The sequence below is a fragment of the Protopterus annectens genome, chromosome 1.part1 (genome assembly GCF_019279795.1).
Source record: "Protopterus annectens isolate FY-2018-M chromosome 1.part1, PAN1.0, whole genome shotgun sequence".
Taxonomy (NCBI): domain Eukaryota; kingdom Metazoa; phylum Chordata; order Ceratodontiformes; family Protopteridae; genus Protopterus; species Protopterus annectens.
The window spans coordinates 1164295684-1164314443 of record NC_056726.1 but is presented as its reverse complement, the minus strand read 5'-3'; the positions used below and the strand labels follow the sequence as shown (position 1 = coordinate 1164314443).

Below are 18760 nucleotides of genomic sequence, written 5' to 3'. Positions count from 1 at the left end.
TCAGTCTGTTTAAATGTTGAAAACAACTGATTGCAGTCCTGTAGACACCGTTTTGTAGGGAACTGTAGAGTTCAATCTGTTTAAATGTTGAATACAACTAATTGCAGTCCTGTAGACACCGTTTTGTAGGGAACTGTAGAGTTCAGTCTGTTTAAATGTCGAAAACAACTGATTGCAGTCCTGTAGACACCGTTTTGTAGGGAACTGTAGAGTTCAGTCTGTTTAAATGTCGAAAACAACTGATTGCAGTCCTGTAGACACCGTTTTGAAGGGAACTGTAGAGTTCAGTCTGTTTAAATGTTGAAAACAACTGATTGCAGTCCTGTAGACACCGTTTTGTAGAGAACTGTAGAGTTCAGTCTGTTTAAATGTCAAAAACAACTGACTGCAGTCCTGTAGACACCGTTTTGTAGGGAACTGTAGAATTCAGTCTGTTTAAATGTCGAAAACAACTGATTGCAGTCCTGTAGACATCGTTTTGTAGGGAACTGTAGAGTTCAGTCTGTTTAAATGTCAAAAACAACTGATTGCAGTCCTGTAGACACTGTTTTGTAGGGAACTGTAGAGTTCAGTCTGTTTAAATGTCAAAAACCACTGATTGCACTCCTGTAGACACCGTTTTGTAGGGAACTGTAGAGTTCAGTCTGTTTAAATGTTGAAAACAGCTGATTGCAGTCCTGTAGACACCGTTTTGTAGGGAACTGTAGAGTTCAGTCTGTTTAAATGTTGAAAACAACTGATTGCAGTCCTGTAGACACTGTTTTGTAGGGAACTGTAGAGTTCAGTCTGTTTAAATGTTGAAAACAACTGATTGCAGTCCTGTAGACACCGAACTGTAGAGTTCAGTCTGTTTAAATGTTGAAAACAACTGATTGCAGTCCTGTAGACACCGTTTTGTAGGGAACTGTAAAGTTCAGTCTGTTTAAATGTTGAAAACAACTGATTGCAGTCCTGTAGACACCGTTTTGTAGGGAACTGTAGAGTTCAGTCTGTTTAAATGTTGAAAACAACTGATTGCAGTCCTGTATACACCGTTTTGTAGGGAACTGTAGAGCTCAGTCTGTTTAAATGTTGAAAACAACTGATTGCAGTCCTGTAGACACCGTTTTGTAGGGAACTGTAGAGTTCAGTCTGTTTAAATGTTGAAAACAACTGATTGCAGTCTTGTAAACACCGTTTTGTAGGGAACTGTAGAGTTCAGTCTGTTTAAATGTTGAAAACAACTGATTGCAGTCCTGTAGACACCGTTTTGTAGGGAACTGTAGAGTTCAGTCTGTTTAAATGTTGAAAACAACTGATTGCAGTCCTGTAGACACTGTTTTGTAGGGAACTGTAGAGTTCAGTCTGTTTAAATGTTGAAAACAACTGATTGCAGTCCTGTAGACACTGTTTTGTAGGGAACTGTAGAGTTCAGTCTGTTTAAATGTTGAAAACAACTGATTGCAGTCCTGTAGACACTGTTTTGTAGGGAACTGTAGAGTTCAGACAAAGTCACACCAGGTCAATGAACAGTAAATGAACAGGTAAATGAACAGTAATAGTTTAGTCCAGGCTTCCTAAAAGAGTTCAGCTTTAATTGCCACATAAGTTCATGTTTCTACAGAATATTCGGGATGTCTCCTTCAAGATCACCCATGTCTATGTGATCCAGGATCTGGAACTTAAAACCTGTGTGTCGTTTATGAAGAGAAAGGTGTTTCCTATGTCATTATTTATCAGGTCTTTGATCATTCTTTCCATGGCCTTGCATATAAGACTAGTCAAACGTACGGGTCTTTAATTTCTCTGGTCTGTTGATGGTGTACATTTATGCTCAGGGATGACTGTTGCTGTCCTCAACTCCACAGGGACAAAGCCAGTCTGGAGGCTGTGGTTAAAAAGAGATCCTAGTTGGTCTGGTAAGTCATGTTTCAAGCTATTATTGTTGGGACCCAACAAAGCTGTGTTTATAGCTTTAGAGAGCACAGTGGCAACCTGTTCTTTGCTGATAACTGGTGGACGTTATTGCTTGTGGGGTAACCAAAGGCGATGAGGAGGTGAAATTTAAGATGAATTTATCGGCCATCAGATGTGCTATATCTTGTGCCTGAGTATAGGTGATGCCATCTACAACTAATGCCACACATTGGATGTTGCCCTTAAGATTGCGGACATAAGTGTAAAATATCCAACAGAAAGTGCCAAAAGATCCAAAATATGACTAATAAACTGAAAACTGGATTCCTGAAGGTGCACAATGAAGCTCGCAGACAGGTGGGTTAACGTACTTTAATATAAATCAAATCCATTAACAAGAAACCATTAACGCTCCAAACAATTACGTTTTCATTTAAAAACTTCATCAAATGTGGGCTGATGTCTCTAAAGTCATTTGTAGTAGCTTGAATTAAAAAGATTTCCATTGCCCCCCTTCTCAAACTCAGAGCTGCAAAACTATAGGGACTACATAAATAATGGTATAAATCTCTTTTATTATTCCCCCTTGTCTGCACAAGGTCTTTTTTACAACATAGTTTTAAGTATTTATTTTTTAACATAAGTTTTTTATTAACACAGTTAATTTATTAAAAGTTTTAAAAGTGATTGTGTGAAACCAGTTTGAAGTAGTTCACAAAATGACCACAAGATGGTGATATAATCCATACCAATAAAAGTTTTCTTGTTGAAGGAACTTAAAATGTAATAAGCATTAAAAAATGTTTTTAAATATTGTAGGTATTTATTTATTTAAATTCTATTGCATACTTATTTATTTAATGATGGTTTTAAAAGTTTTTTAAAAAAAAGTGTATTTATTCAAATGTGTTAAGTAGGTATTTCGTTTTCAACCTTTTTTTAACCCTTTGTGTTAATTAATTATGTCACTGGAGATGTTCTGTGATTGGATCTTTTTAATTCAAGCTACTATTAATGAGCACTTGAGAGACATCAGACCACATCTGATGAAGTTTTTAAACGAAAACGTAATTGTTTTGAGCGTTAATGGTTTCTTGTTGATGGATTTGATTTATATTAAAGTACGTTAACCCGCCTGCCTGCGAGCTTCATTGTGCACCTTCAGAGATCCAGTTTTCAGTTTATAAGTGTAAAATACCTTATGATTATCCTTAGCTTGGGAGGCTATTTTTGCTTCAAAATGTACCTTCCTTTCCAAGAACATGCCAAGTTAATACTGTTTTGGCCATACTAACTGACCATCTTTTCGATATCTTAAACCAGGACACTTCAACATAAGAGGAATCAGCAAAAATATACTTCCCTTACAAAGCTGCATCACAAAATATCTTCTGACATTGTGGCTGTTTTTGAAACCTGGCTTACACAAGACACTCTAAACTCAGAAATTGCTTCACCATGGTATATCATCCAATGATTTGACAGAAAACATAAAGGAGATGGTGGTGTTGCTAATTTTTCATTGCTCCAACCTCACCTGGTCCTTTACTGATGTACGGATCCCCTAGTGTGTGCACAGGGAATTCATTCTTATTCAAGTTAAAATCAGCAAAGTCCAAATTCTTTCTATAGTCTCTACCTAGTCCTCCCTGACCATTGTAATTTTGTTGCTGAGGAGGTCCTGTACTGGCTTTCTTGGGGGCTGGTGGCAGGCATAGCAGTTAAGGTGTTGACTTAAAAGACACACAGTACAGAGCTTAATTCTCACCTTTGGGAAGCCTAACTGCATCTAAAATGACTGTTTGAGATTGTTAATCTATCAGTCATCTATGAACTTCTCATGAGAAAACAGACATTACTTGTATTAGGTGATCAGTGTATTTACTAGCAATTGTCAAAGGATGAATGTAGATAACTAGCATTACAGACTTGTTTTTTTGTCAACTTAGTTGTCTTGCTACAAGTACTGATAAGGTCCTAGCTAGGATAGTGCACTAGACTTGATATTTGTTATCTTTTTGTGACATTATTATACTGTGCATATTATGATTGACATTTTTTTGCAAATATTCTTACTTTTACATTCTGGTGCTGTAGAAAGATAAAGATTCTATTGTTCAAGAATTATGAAGACGTTCTGCCCAAAAATTACAGTAATATCATACACATCATGAACAGGCCTCCTCTGCACTGACTGCTGAAGTGACCGTGCAGTACATTGATGGCACTTTCTTTGAACATCATGAAGACTCTTCAGGCAAAGGAAGACACGACACTCTGCTATCTTCACTTAAACAAATATGAAATAGTTAAAACAATGAGCAAGGGACATTCCTGATGTACTGTGTTCTACCACAAGACAACTAGCCAATGACAACACAAACGTCACCAAGTTCTATAGACACTGTCTTCTCACAGCTATTAGAAATATAGTAACCAAGTTTTTTTTTCATTCAGCCTTCTGCTGAAGCACAAAGATAAAAACACACAATTATACCCACTTGCCACTTACATACCAGTTTTCTTCTTAAAACAAATAACAGTCAAGTAAACAAAGAAATAATTACAAATACAAATCAAACAACACACCCAACGAGTAAACGAATCACTGTAGTAATATGGAAGAATAATCCAAACAAAAAGTGTAATAACAGTGAAATGAAACACGGCTCCTTTTTTCATGTAAAACAGATCAAACCATTCAGTAAAATAAGCTGTCGTCTCATATAGGTTAGCGCTTCCACCACCGAGCAAGTGGCTTCATCAGACCATACAAACAAAACAGATAAAATGAACACTTTTTGTAGTCACAATCTCAGCATGTGCACAAATGCTTCCAATTAGTATAATTATGTTATTCAATCTAATGCTTGATATGTAATACGTAGTCATTCTAATGCATAGAAAAAACCTTCCAAAAACTTTCCATTAAAGTTTTAAAGTGATGCATCAATTATAATATTAAAGGCGCTGTTTAAAAACAAATACCCCTAACTGTAAAAATATTATAATATTATAAAGTAGTATATTAGAGAAATACTTCAAACTTGACCTGATCACAGGCATATTCTCAGTGCTAGCACTCCAAGACTGCTGGCGTCACCATACGTCTGATGCAAACAGCATGGAGTGCTTTGAATCACTTAAAGTGAAAGCAATCATTCTTACTAAAAGTAGTGTATATAGTTCACTCAGGTATGCAGCTGAAACATCATTAATCTGACTAATAATTCAATAAATTCCACAAAAATGCATATTACATGTGGATAAATTCAACAAAAATACAATAAAAAATGGTTATATTATCTACGATCCTTTACTACCTCTTTTCTAGTCACAAAATTCCCACATTTCCCAAGCCTCTACCATAAACAGTGTTACATAACTAACATCCTGTAAAGCCTGAACAATATATTAAATATACGCTAAACAGTAAATCCTTGAATATATAAGATGCAGGTATAAACACTAGCTAGCAGGAATATATACCTTATCCATGTATATATAGAAACATGCTTGTCATCGTCATATTATATAATTAACAAACATCAGGTACGGCTGATCATATGCATATGATATATAATAGGATAACTATCTATGCATATCAAAATGCTATGATACCCATGCAAACACTAATGTTATAGGTATAAGCATATGTGAGTAAAAATGTGTGTACACATAACAACCTACACTAATGTACATAAAAAACTAATTATAAAAACATACATATAATGAAAGCACTAATACATTAAATACACTACATCTAAATATGCTCATAAATGCTAATTATACTAAATAGACATTGTAAAACTCATAAAAACATAAGATCTATTGATGATATATACTGGAACATATAAGTATTTCATTCACTGATAAAATATATACTCACATATAGGAGTAAACATTAGTTCCCATATACTCACTAACCCCATGACTGTTTATGGTCAACACCTACAAATTCCCCCAGCATCCAAAATCACAACAACCACTATAAATATAGATTAGCTATTATATAGTCTAGATAGACTAACTCATTAAAGCTCACAGGGAGCACAAAGCCTATTATCAACATATAATTGGGCATGTGAATACTCCATATGCTTAAAAGATATACTCTTCTATGGGAAGAGCATTGATTCACAAATCCTCACCAATGCCATAACTAAGTATAATACTCATCTAGGTATCCCCCTAGCATCCAGGATCGGTTTGATGGATACTTTCCCATTTAGGACAAAACCTCTGTCTGCCCTTAATTTATGTATCTAACTGAGTTCACTTGTCTCCGTCCTGTTTTTTAAATCCCTGTTTCTGTTTCCAACTTCCACCTGTTCTAAAACAAGAAATAGGAAATGGTGCATGCATTCAGTCCGGTTAATTTATCTAGACAAGGCACTCATATTATCTTGTAGCCTAATGCTATTCATGTGCTCTCTTATCCTTTCTTGGAGGGTATGGTTGGTCATCCCCACATAGAAATGGGTGCAGCAACTACATTGGGCTAAATAGATGACATTCCTACTGCTACAATCAGCCCTCACTCTTAGTTTATATTGTCTACCTGTCTCCGGATGACAAAAGATGTTACCTGTTCTAATATAATTGCATTGATTATACTGGATACAATTGTGTGCCAGTCATCTCTTCCTCTAAGTCAATATTTCCTTGGGGATAGCAAAGCACCCTTTTCAAATTTTTCCTATTCTTGTAACAGAATCTAGGATGCTCACCAACAATTTTCTTAATTCTACCATCAGTCATTAGCAGTGGCCAATGCTTATTAAATACATCTCTTACTCTCCCAATGTCACTAGTATATGCTATTGAAACATTCACTGTTTCCCTATTAGATGATGCAGCCCTCTGACTCATAATTAGATTATCTTTAGATGAAAAAAAAAAAAAAAAAAAAAAATATATATATATATATATATATATATATATATATATATATATATATATATATAAGGGGGCATGACTGTCATAATGGATAGGGAATTTTACTTCAATGCTATGTGGAATATGCTAGCAGATGCTAACACTTACAGTAAGCATAGTAGCACACAGGTAGATAGTATGATAAGGGAGATACACATTAAGCTAAATAATTTTCTAGTGACATATAATATTACATTAGAACTTAAGAACTATTTGGATGCAACTAACCCTGTTGTCCCACTATTGCAAGGTATGCCTAAAATTCACAAGGATTTGGTCAATCCACCCTTGAGACCCATTGTTTTGGGGTGAGGGTGGATGACCGAGCCCTATTCCATATTTATGGAAAAACACTTGAGACCTATTTTAGATCAAACTGGAACAGTTCTGAAGGATACTAAACATCTATTACAAGATCTTTATTTATTCTCTGAAAAAGTGAATAATCTGAAAGATTTTTCATTTGTTAAATTAGATATTGTTTCTCTGTTTACTATTATACCCAATACCCAGTGCTTGGAATACTTATGAAAATTTGTATTAAAGTATAGCCAATATGAGACCAAGCTTATAGATATACTGTGTTATTTTATGGGAATTGTACTTGACAACAATGCATTTGTGTTTGGAGATACCTACTACCTCCAGTGTGACGGCGTAGTTATGGGCACTAGTTGTGCCAATACCTATGCCAATGCTGTTTTGGTGGTATGGGAGATGGAATGTGTGTTTGACAGTCATCTATTTAAACAAAATGTTTTATTATACCGACATTTTCTAGATGATGTACTTGTTATTTGGGCAGGGGGTTCTATGACATTAAGATAGTTTGTAGAACAGGTACAGACTAGTACTAACTTGCTGAGGTTCACATTTAAACACTCCCATGACTAGATTGAATATCTGGATGTTAGAATTGGGAAGTCCATTATTGGAATGATAAACACTAGTGTATATAGGCAAGAGTGTCATAGAAACACACTGTTACATAGAACCAGCATGCACCCCAAGCATATATTTAATAACTTAGTTAAAGGCCAGGGCATGCGTGCCTCCAGGTTGAATAACACAGAGAGTGAATTTGAAATAGAACTCATGACTCTGGGTCAGTATTTATCACAACGAGGTTATGATAGAAGAGATGTCATGTCTACTCTCAGAGATGTAAAGGAATTAAATAGTGTGAGGGCTTGTCCATATTTTTCATCTAAAGATAACTGATTATGAGTCAGTGGGCTGCACCATCTAATAAGGAAACAGTGAATGTTTCAATAGCATATACTAGTGACATTGGGAGAGTAAGAGATGTATTTAATAAGCATTGGCCACTGCTAATGACTGATGATAGAATTAAGAAAATTGTTGGTGAGCATCCTGGATTCTTTTACAAGAATAGGAAAAATTTGAAAAGGGTGCTTTGCTATCCCAAAGGAAATATTGACTTAGAGGAAGAGATGACTGGCACACAATCTTGTATCCAGTGTAATCAATGTAATTATATTAGAACAGGTAACATCTTTTGTCATCCGGAGACAGGTAGACAATATAAACTAAGAGTGAGGGCTGATTGTAGTAGTAGGAATGTCATCTATTTAGCCCAATGTAGTTGCTTTTCCCATTTCTATGTGGGGCTGACCAACCGTACCCTCCGAGAAAGGATAAGAGAGCACATGAATAGCATTAGGATGCAAGATAATATGAGTGCCTTGTCTAGGTATATTAACCGGAATGAATGCATGCACCATTTCCTATTTCTTGTTTTAGAACAGGTGGAAGTTGGAAATAGAAAGGGGGATTTAAAAAACAGGACGGAGATGAGTGAACTCAGATGGATACATAAATTAAGGGCAGACAGAGGTTTTGGCCTAAATGGGAAGGTATCCATCAAACCGATCCTGGATGCTAGGGGGATACCTAGATGAGTATTATACTTAGTTATGGCATTGGTGAGGATTTGTGTATCAATGCTCTTCCCATAGAAGAGTATATCTTTTAAGCATATGGAGTATTCACATGTCAAGTTATATGTTGATAATAGGCTCTGTGCTCCCTGTGCACTTTAATGAGTTCATCTAGTCTATCTAGACTATATATTAGCTAATCTATATTTATAGTGGTCGTTGTGATTTTGGATGCTGGGGGAATATCTAGGTGTTGACCATAATCAATCATAGGGTTAGTGAGTATATGTGAACTAATGTTTACTCCTTTATGTGAGCATATATTTTATCAGTGAATGGAGTACTTATATGTTCCATCATGTATCATCAATAGATCTTATGTTTTTATGAGTTTTACAATGTCTGTTTAGTATAATTAGTATATATGAGCATATTTAGATGTAGTGTATTTAATGTATTAGTGCTTTCATTATATGTATATTTTTATAATTAGTTTTTTATGTACATTAGTGTAGGTTGTTATGTGTACACACATTTTTACTCACATATGCTTATACCTATAACATTAGTGTTTGCATAGGTATCATAGCATTTTGATATGCATAGATAGTTATCCTATTATATATCATATGCATATGTTCAGCCATACCTGATGTTTGTTAATTGTATAATATGACGATGACAAGCACGTTTCTATATATACATGGATAAGTTATATATTCCTGCTAGCTAGTGTTTGTACCTGCATCTTATATAGTCAAGGATTTACTGTTTAGCATATATTTAATATATTGTTCTGGATTTACAGGATGTTAGTTATGTAACACTGTTTATGGTAGATGCTTGGGAAATGTGGGAATTTTGTGACTAGAATAGAGGTAGTAAAGGATCGTAGATAATATAACCATTTTTTATTGTATTTTTGTTGAATTTATCCACATGTAATATGCATTTTTGCTGAATTTATTGAATTATTAGTCAGATTAATTATGTTTCAGCCCCATACTTGAGTGAAATATATACACTACATTTAATAAGAATGATTGATTTCACTTTAAGTGATTCAAAGCACTCCACGCTGTTCACATCAGACGTATGGTGACACCCAGCGGTGTTGGAGAGCTAGCATTGAGAATATGCCTGTGATCAGATCAAGTTTGAAGTATTTCTCTAATATACTACTTTATAATATTATAATATTTTTGCAGTTATGGGCATTTGTTTGTTTTTAAACAGCGCCTTTAATATTATAATTGATGCATCACTTTAAAACTTGAATGGGAAGTTTTTGGAAGGCTTTTTCTATGCATTAGAATGACTATGTATTACGTATCACGCATTAGATTGAATAGCATAATTATACTAACTGGAAGCATTTGTGCAGATGCTGAGAATGTGAGTACAAAAAGTGTTCATTTTAGCTGTTTTGTTTGTATGGTCTGATGAAGCCACTTGCTCGGTGGTGAAAGCGCTAACCTATTAAATGACAGCTTATTTTACTGAATGGTTTGATTTGTTTGACATGTAAAAAGGAGCTGTGTTTTGTTTCACTATTACACTTTTTGTTTGGAATAATTACAAATACTTCATAGTTAATCTGATGATAAATACAGGAAGCTGCATCCATATTTTCCTAAGAATGGCGTCACCTCTGATTGCAAAGTTTGTCACTCATATTTATAATCTCTTCTTATCATCTGGTACAGTCCCTGCTCATACTGTGTTCTCCAAGGTTTCTTCCCTTAGAAGCTATAAAGATTATACACTCATGTTCCCTAGCTAGAATATTTCAAAAGTTTCCATGTAAATAGATTTTGACCACATTTTGACAGGTCAGATCACAAATTAATCTCACTGGACATCCATATCTCGTCCCCACCCCCAGCCAAGGTAACCATGGTGAAGAACTTCTCAAAAGCAAACTTCACACTTCTCAAAACTGAGGTGGTAACCTTCAAAGCCCCTGGGCCAGTGGAAAACACGGCTCAAACCGCAGAATCCTTCGCAAATGCATTCTATGGACACCTACAGGAATGCATGGATCGTGCCATCCCAAATAAAACCAAGACTCACTGCTCCAAAGGCAGGAGACCTGTCTTGTGGACCCCGGCCATAAATAAGCTGTACAACAAAAGGAGGAAGCTACTACATGATAGAGCAAGATCCCAAAAAGGGAAGGCATCTCTGATCAGTACTAGCAAGAAGCTACGATCCCTCATAAAATCATCTAAGGCTAGCTTTGAAAGAAAAATTGCACAAGATACTAAGGACAACCACAAGGCATTCTTTAGTTATGTCAGGAACCTTGGCGGCAACTCTCAGATATGCTCCAAGTTAGTGCAAAACGACAAAAAAAACACTGAACCAACAGACATTGCCAACATCCTGGCAGACAGATTCAGTGCAAATCCCCCCCATCCCCCCCAAAAGAGAAAATCTCCATCCCAACAGAGTGTAACCTCTCAGACAACACAGATGATCAGGTGAGAGCTGCCCTCTCCAAAGCAAAAAACACAGCATCAATGGGACCAGATGGTGTCCCGGGATGCGTCTTACACGAGCTACAAGATGAACTTAACCCTCACCTTAAGTCCCTGTTCAACCTCAGCCTTACCGCAGGATATGTACCCAAGGAATGACGTACAGCAACTGTGGTCCCGTTCCACAAGGGAGGTGCCACAATGGACCCCGGAAACTATTGCCCTATAAGCCTGACTAGCCTGGTCTGCAAAGCTATGGAGCGTATCATCATGGAACTCATAAACAATGATATCGGAAACCTTCAGACACTAGATACTACACAGTTCAGCTTCATTAAAGGCAGGTCTTGCCTCTTGAACCTGGTCGACTTCTTTGAAACAGTTACCAGGGCCATAGATGAAAGGAAAGTAGTCCACACAGCCTACCTGAACCTCGCAAAAGCCTTCGACACAATACCTCACTCAGGTATCATAAATAAGCTCACAAGTTTAAATGTCAACCCCTATGTCACACGATGAGTTGCAAACTGGCTCAGGGATAGAACCCACATGGTCAGAATTGCAGGTGTCTTGTCAGACTCTAAACCAGTTACAAGTGGAGTTCCACAAGGCTCAGTCCTGGGACCTCTCTTGTTAGGTATTTACTTCTCTGAGGTACAGGCAAACACGGGAGGACTATGGCTGACAAAGTTCGCAGATGACTGCAAACTAGGTGCCATAGTAGACTCTTCGGCTGACACAAGCATACTCCAGAAGGGTCTCACAGAGACAAATAACTGGTGCCAAAGTCATGGCCTGAAGCTAAATGCTAAAAGATGCATAGTCATCCCCTTTGGGAAAAACAAAGTGCCCACAGACTGCCACATAGGAGGTAACACACTAAGTATGGAGGAAGTAATTATGGATTTGGAGACCCAAGTAGATAGTAATCTCTCCTTTGACAATCACGTTGCCAAAGTGGTTAGAAAGACCTTCTATATAGCCCACCTCATCATGAAAGGTTTCACATCTAGATCAAGAGAGGTCTTTGTGCCACTCTATTCATCACTCATCAGGCCCATAATTGAATACAATGCCCTATTTGGGATGTACCTTACCCGACACCTGCAGCAACTGGAAAGACCCCAAAAGTACCTCTCCAAGAGGATAAAGGGACTCAAATAAGTGCCCTATGCAATTAGGCTAAATAAACTCCAGCTCTACTCAGTTGCTTACCGCCTACTCAGAGGCGATCTGTGCCTGACATATAGGACCATGTCCAACCCAGAATTAATGGACATGCTCCATCTCAAGAAATCCAAATCCCTTAGAGTTACACGTTCTAAAGACTTAAACCTGAGCACAGAAATAAATAGGACATGCTGGAGGGATAGAGACATATCCCAGAGACTCCCATCACTCTGGAACAAAATCCCAGTCCAGGTTAGGAAAAGCCCCTCACTGACCCTCTTCAAGAGAAATCTTGATGAGTGCATGGGAGATCGTAAGTATACCCCCGGGATCACTTCTGGGTCCCTGCTAGACAGAGGCACAATAAACTAACCGTAAAGGGACTATATTCTGTGACCTACTATTCATAGGCACAGTCTACAAATCTATAAGGGTGGCGAAAGCCAAACACACTCTGGCTAGGCTTGTAAATGCCCTAGGGCAGATAGCCTAGTATCAACCTATGAACCTATGTACCTATTAGCAGGTATAGTCCTTTTTGTGATGAACAACATGGCTTCCAAAATGCCTTCAGTACTGTGACTGGATTATAGACACCAACTAACAACATGTATTACAGTGTGAATGATTGCCATATTACGCGAGGGCTAATTATTGATATGATTAGGGCTTTTGAAACTGTTAACTACCCTCTGTTACTTAATAACCTTAGTTCGGGTGACAACTCAGTCAGCTGGTGCAAAAGCTACTTGGAATACATAATTTCCCAGGTTTATGCAAACAACTCATTTTCAGAGGCAGGTAGACTTAATGCTGTTGTACTCAAGGGTCTATAGAAGACCCTATTCTATTCTTACATTTGTTAATGACTTCACCTATGATCTCTCCTCACTCAACAGACCATCTTCTACTCATTAATGCCAGCAAAATTTACAACTGACCTTAACACAAGCAGCAAGCGAGTTTCACTTCAGTCTGCAACTGGACACAAATTAACAAAACAGTAATAAATCCTAACAAATCCTTTGTTATGTTTTTCACCAGTTCAGAAGTGAAGCAACCTACCACCAATATTTTTTTGTTTTAATTTCTTTTTAGGCCCCTCAGATCTCATCTTACTGGCCCAACCCTCAGTGCTCCACATCCCTACTGGATCCTCCCTGGACTACTCCGGTATCGCTGGGGATAGTCATGAATCCCAAGAGAGTTCCAGGGGCTTGGCCCTTAGTGCATCAATCCTTTTTTTAATATGCCCCAACAGCTCCTTTCCCCTACCCTCCCACTCTCATTGGCTACATCAGAAGGCATGTTCCCTCTGTGGACCACACTTCACTTAGGGATCTTCATTAATGGTCACCTTCCTACCTAGCATGGGTACTCCCATCCCTCCCTGCCACTCAATCCATTGTCAGAGCCACTAATCAAACCCATTTTGCTTGAGCGATAGTCAGGGCTTTATCCTTGTATGCCGGAAACACTAATCAAACCCAGTTTGCCTGAGCGATAGTCAGGGTTTTATCCTTGTATGTCACAGGAGCAGCCCCCGATCTTAGTAAAAAAAATAAATAAATAACCAACACAAGCCTAGTACCTACCTATGAAAAGCCTAGTACCTACCTATGAACCTATAATGGATGGGTAACAGAAAATACACCCCTGGGATCACTTCATTGGCTCTGCTTGACAGAGGATCAGTTAATTAATCAATAGGGCGGCGAAAGCCGACACACTCTGGCTAGGCTTATAAATGCCCTCGGGCAGATAGCCTAGTAACTACCTATGAACCTATGAGCAATCCATAATGTAACAGAACAAATATATTTGAGCCTAGCATTAGACCCTGTGCTATTGACAAGGTGCTCAGAAAAATAGTTTGATAGCTAAAGCTATACTACAAGATTTCCCAGCTCCTATCACCATCAGGCCATGGAGATATAGTTAGAAATATTTCCATCCCCAAAATTGAATATGGAACCATTCATTACACTCTACTGTAGTGTCAATACCCGTAGGGTACAGAGGGTTGAAAATAAAATATGTAGATTTCTCTTGTTAACAGATTCATACAATCACAATGTTGACTTTCCAGAAGGATACAGATGGCTACTTGTACAAAGTCACACTGCACCACTGTTTGGTCCTTCACTATTCAGAATCATTACACCTGGACAATGTCCACCATTAAAAAAAAAAAACTACTGGTGTGGTAACAAATGTACACTCCTAGAGAAATTTAGATGATGTTATAACACTTCTTAAAACAGAATTTAAAACTACCTCTAGTGAAAGACCATTTACTAATCTGGGACTAGCCTTCTGGATTCATCTACCCAATGCATCAAGAAAACAGCCACTGATTAACTTTAAAAGTCAACTTAAAGAACCCTCATATAAATACTTCTGTGATTTTGGCTAAATGTCCTTACTAGTAGAAACTACATCCACTTTACGGTCATTTTTTGTTTCATAATATTGTGAATGTATTTCCTTATTGTTGATATGTCATACGGTTGTAAGCTGTAAACCAGTAATGTGTATTTGTATATACTGCTTTCATAACTCTTGCCATCGGAGCCTAGATTGTCGATGAAAAGGGTCAATTGACCAGTCCACTTACCTGATTAACAAATACCAACCAATAAATAAAAAAATCAAATAAATAAGTGATCTGCTATTTCCTCAAGCCAGATGAAAAGTCCTGTCTGAAAGATAACTTTAGTATCAGGTAATAACACCTGATAAACTGTAATTGGTTAGCTTATGAACAATTAAGCTGTGATTAATGGTTTCAAAGCTCAATTTATGTCCAAATGAAATAATGACTCGAGTGTTGCATTTTTCCATGATGACCACAACACCATCTACTAGGGAATAAATGGCAGTAATTGGATTATACTTTTAGTGGAAATCAGGCATGTCATAATAATTGATGTAGCCCAATATTTTACGGTAGGTCTGTTATTCCAACAGTTTGGGTTGATGACATATGCGTGCTACTGCCCTGAAGTTAATTGTTGACCATGAGAGTGAGACTTTAGGAGCTAACCTGATTGAATATTAAAACTAAAAGTGATAGTTCCTGAAGTGAGATAAGCTTAAAGTTTAGCTTAGGGGTTGAGCTAAAACAGAACTGCCTAGTTTTAGAAAGGTGAGATTAAGTAAATGATTTCTCAGAGAATAGTGAAATTCAGTTCTTAAGACGTTTTTCCCCCCTAAGGTTTTATGAAAAATTTCTTAAAATAAAAAAAAATGTTTTATAGGGTATGGCACAGGTATGACTTACATACCTCTCAACTGTACAGATTTTCACAGAATGTCCAGATTTGTACCTCTTATTTTTGGTATTTTTCTCATAAAATTATGTTTTTTTCTGGCAAATCATTGGAAAATGTTTCAGGAGTGAAGTCAGAAAATAATGACAGACATTTGAGATTCAGACTTTCTACCTTTCAGGATATTCATGCTAATGCAACACCTGTTATTCTAACAACTTTCTAAGTTTATAAGAGCAATATTTAAAAAAAGTCCTATTATTGAACCTTTGCCCCCTAAATATTTACTACTTTATGCAGATGTCTTGCTCTAAGAAACTGCGAGGAACGATGACTTGTGTTTTGTGGGAGCTTCTTCTGCAAGAGAGAAATGCTACTCTAAGAAGTTTAGAAATTAAGTTAACAATTGCTATTAGTTTTTTTTTTTTGTCTATGATATTTGTAAGGGAAAAGCTAGAGAATATGTGTTTGATGAGTTGTTTTATGCTGTTGACAATTTAACAACAGTCTGTGGGCTCCCAATAACTTTGTGAAACTAATAACCAGGTAGTAACTGGGTGAAACCTCAGAAAAGCTGCACTGCAGCGTAAGCAGCTTAAAATGAAAGATGAAGGGAAACAGACTCAAGAAGAAGTACTAAATAAATTAAGGAAAATTAAGTCTATGAAATGGCAGGCCCAGATTAAGTCACAACAGATATGCTTATGATGGTGGATGTATTAGGAGAGAAATGGCTCCAGAGTATAATTCATCTCAATGTCAAAATAGACATTTCTCAGACACCTTATCCAAATACTTGTGTACAAGAACAAGGGGGATATTCTCACCTGTATGTCTGCAAACTTTTATCATACTAAACAAAAGTGCTAGAGATAGTGACTGGTAAGCATGCATGCTGTGAAGTGGAAAGCAAGATGAGAAATGAGCATTTCAGACTGTGATTAGGATGCAGCAAAACTGACCCAATGTTTGCAATGAGACAGATGCTGAAAAAGAAGAAGAAGATGGCGATGAGGAAGTAGTCTAACTGGATATGCCTAGACTTGGAAAAAGTATATTATACGGACCCAAGAAAGTTGACATGGTCAGTCCTGAGATGGTTTAAAGTCCCATAAAAACGTGTACAATTAGTGCAGGCTATAGAGAAGGATCCAATGACACAAGTATGAGCAGTGTTTGGACTAAACAAATGGTTCTCAGAGGGAGTGCGTGTGTGCATGAAGGTTCAACTCTGAGTCCATTCCTATTCTTATTGGTGATGGACCACATAAACAAACAGACTGGAGGGAACAGATCAATAGAGCTGCTGTATGCAAACAATGTGACAGTGCAAGCAGACTCTGAGTCGGTCAGTGAATGGCAGAGGAATGGAATGCAAGCATGAGAGCACGTGGGATAAAACTAAGCACAAACACGGCAGCCATCATGTCAGGAAACAGGGAACATTAGAAGATGCTGAAAACTAACACAGAAGGTAAAATAGAGGAACAGGTTAACAACTTCAAGTCTGTGGGAAGTGTGTTTAAGAAGAAAGGAAACTTGGATGAGAAGGTCAATGCAAGAATCAGATATGCTGTTGCTAACTGGTACATAGCATCAGTGGTAGTTTGTGATAGAAGAATGCCAAAGAAGCTGAAAAGTAAGGTGTACAAAACTGGTGCAAGCAGTGCTTCTGTAGAGTAGAGATACCTGGGCAACCTATGAAGGTACAGCAGCTGAGGAAGCCTGAAGCAATGAAAATAAAGCACCTGAGTGGGTAGTAGGATGCATGCTGTAGGACAGATTAAGAAATTAAGACATCAGAGCTGAAATCATAGAAGCATCAGTTGCGGAGAAAGTCAATAAGAGCAGATTGGTGTGTTTGAATCACGTGCAGGAAAGCAGGACATGGTTTAGAAAAGTAATTGGGAGAGACAAGAAGAATTCAATAGGTGAGGAGGACAGTCAACCAAGAAATGCATGCTTTGCATGTGAGAAGACCTGTGACAGTCCAGGATGAATGTTAAAGAAGGTAGGAGAGTGATGATGAATCAAGAGAGGGAACAACAGTTGACATGACACTACACCATGTAAAATCAGGGGAAAAAAGAGGATGGTTATGATGAATACCATGCTGAGTCCCATTAACGCCATAAGAAAAAAAAAAAAAAACAAATTCTGGAACATTAGAAATCATTATTAAAAACTAAAAAGTTCTGGAATATCATTGCTCAACTCATAAATACTTATCATATCTCGTCCATTTTTCAATTCCTTAACTTAATTATGTTTATACTACTGCTGACTTTGTACTTCACTTTGGATATTAATTTCAGCAAATTGCCTCTAAACGTTGACCCACCATTGGTTCACCACATCAACATCCACTTCTCACATTTCAGATGGTCCATGAATGCCACTGTAAATTGAATCTTGGCCTGGCCTGTAGCAGCAAGTTACACCCCCCACACACACACACAGAATTCCTAAAAGCTGCAGCCAGTTAGATTCCTGATTGAGTAAATGATACCTTGCAGCGAGGAAACATAGCCTTGTATGCCTTCATAAAATGGGTACCTTAAGTAGTCCTCATTGTTACAACTTCATTAGGTTAATAGATTCTTACTAAGTTTACATCCAAGGAGTCCTTGAGGAAGCCTTGCCATGCTTTTCAAATGCAATTGGCAGGTTTTGATACCATTCATCTTACTGGAAGCATAGTTTCAGAATTGGTGATCAAGCATTTGTAAGATTCCTCTTTCTAATGGGGACATAGGTGGCAGACCAGGGGTAAATTTATGATTCCCCATCCACTGATCCAAGTTGTGTTTGAATATGTGCAGAAAGGAAATCAGCTTCACATGAATGGGAAACTCCATTCCAGAGAGGAAGGGTAATCTCTGAGAAACAATAGCTGTTCCTCCAGCACTTCTTATTTATGTTGCAGGCAAGCTTTAATTGTCAAGATCTAGTGTTTATAATGCCATTTTTGTGCATGTTCAACAGGTCCAAAAGAGCTGAATCAGAAGAGTCTTTGAAGACCAGTATAGATCAACTGTCAGCAGTCTATAGGAGACAGACTGCAAGGATAAGGCTTTAAGGCAGTCTGTGCAGGACATGTTAT

The 18760-nt window shown here is 37.4% G+C and overlaps 1 protein-coding gene across 1 annotated transcript in view; it reads left to right on the top strand.

The window, feature by feature from the left end:
• PRKCG (protein kinase C gamma) overlaps positions 1-18760 on the top strand; it is a 4166346-nt gene that overhangs the window by 3842610 nt on the left and 304976 nt on the right. The window lies entirely within an intron of this gene.